The following is a 2,292-nucleotide window of genomic DNA, read 5'->3' as shown; positions in this document are numbered from 1 at the left end:
TATGTATATATTATTATAAAAATGAATAAGTAATATTTTGTCTAAAAATTTAAAAAAAAGAAGGTGAAAGTAGGTAAAAAGAGTGATGTGCTTGTATTAGTTTTATTTGAAAAAGTGGATTGATTCCGTGTTGTTATATTGGATTCTGTGATTGTTGATGAAAAATCAAATTTTATTAAGTATAATTTATTTTGTTTTTTTCCATTTATGTAATATTATAATTAAAATAATTTTAATTTTATGAAGAAAATTAAGTTTAATGATTTCATTACATAGATTAGGAGAAGTAATATCTAACTGGCATGAAGTCTGAATTTCCAGACCTCTCATACTGTCATCTAAACATTGAATTTAATATATAAATTTAAATCAGGATCTAAACATGTGATATACTTTAAATAATCTTATAGTATTTAATACATATCATACAAAAAATATGATCATATTTTTGTATTATAAAACAAGTAGAATAGAAAAAAAATATATGAAATAGATATCTCAAGATGCACCCATTATCAGTTGTATATACACCCATTGTAACTTTGTATTATATATTGTACATAATAAATAAACCTATCCATCAACACTCCAATATGATCAACAATATAAAACAACTTTTAAAAATATGATACTCTCTGGATCATTGAATAATATCAGGTAAAATATTTCGAAGCTCTCCAGTAGTTTTCTTATCTGCGTTACCCAATTTTATTGCAAACTGAACTGGTTGTAGCTGTTTAGGTACTGCAGCTTAACAATAACAATTTATTTAAAGCTACTGCAGCTAGAGAATAACAAAGTTGTTTAAAGCTACTGCAGCTAGATAACAACAATATTATTTATAATTACTTCAGCTAGAAAATTACAATTTTGTTTAAAACTACTGCAACAAGACAATAACAATGTTATTTAAAGCTACTGCAATTGGACAGCAACAACTGGTTGAGTTTGCATTATAATTGATTAATGCAGATAAGAAAACTATAGGAGAGCTTCGGAATGTTTGACCCAGCACTATTCAATGATCTGGTAAGTATCAAAATTAGAATTGAGGAGATCTTGGAGGCATATATTATAATATATGTATATTGGATACAAATATTTATGTACAACAGTAATAAAAGGAATCCAAATGAGAGGATTGTGGCACCACTGAAGACAGGAAATATGAAGGACCTAGAAGATAACATTATCATTTGTGTTAGGAACCATTGATAACATAACAATACTTAATACTTCATCTTTAATAATTTACTATACATCAATGCTTATTATTATGTTAGGATTACAATCCATAATAAATAAATTATATATACCAATTATCCATTCACCATTTAAATTTATCATTAACTATAACAATTGAATAAATGAATACTTCCTATTTAATATTTACTAGATAATAAATAAATGGTTTAAAATAATTAAATTTAAAAACCAATGGTAATAATCCTATCTAATACCCTTTATTTACTTATATATCTAATAATCAGGATGTCATTGCTTATCTTCTTGAACATAGTAGTAGAATATTAGTAATCCTGTCTATAATAATAATAATAATAATATACATATGTATATTTAATAATAATTATTGTATATAATAATAATGATACTTGGTACAATAATTGGTAAAATCAAGAAAACCTAAGACCCTTCTGAAAACAATATAATATATTTTCTTTATGTTATTGTGTACATATACAAAGAGTCGTAGTGTTTAGTGGAAAACGCTTGACTACTATAACAAGTTTTGCTATTTGTTGTCTACAAACAATAGCAATCTACTATGCTTAGGATTATATCTTGAATCTTAGAACGAATAGGGGTAACTGGGTTATTTCTGTAGTTGGTATTTTTTTTTTGTTTAAATAAATAAACAAGAAAATTATTCTGAAACCCTGCACCACAAAATCACTGTTGCTCTATGTTTCAATTGATTGATTTCAAAACAAGTTATTTTATATTGATTTCTGAATGGAATATGGTCCAGGTGCGGTAAAAAAAAACTCAAATAGTAGATAAATATACTATTTTATTGAGCCAACTTTTCGCCCCACGTTGCAGGGCTTCGTCAGGGCTAAAAAGATACAAACACTATAGTTACAAAAAGGAAAAAAGAAAAAAGATAAGTGTAATATAACAGGGGTATAAAATGAAAAGTAAGATATAATAAGAAAAATTAAAGGCTGTAAATAATAAATGAAAAGGGTAATAGTAACAGATAGATAAGAGAAGAAATATTAAAGAAAGTACAAATAAAGAGATGAAAAAAGAAAAAAATACAAATCAAAT

This window comes from Halyomorpha halys, unplaced genomic scaffold (genome assembly GCF_000696795.3).
Source record: "Halyomorpha halys isolate HHAL.00 unplaced genomic scaffold, Hhal_1.1 Scaffold1021.1, whole genome shotgun sequence".
Lineage (NCBI taxonomy): Eukaryota > Metazoa > Arthropoda > Insecta > Hemiptera > Pentatomidae > Halyomorpha > Halyomorpha halys.
The sequence above is the reverse complement of the archived record's forward strand: the minus strand, read 5'-3'. Positions refer to the sequence as shown.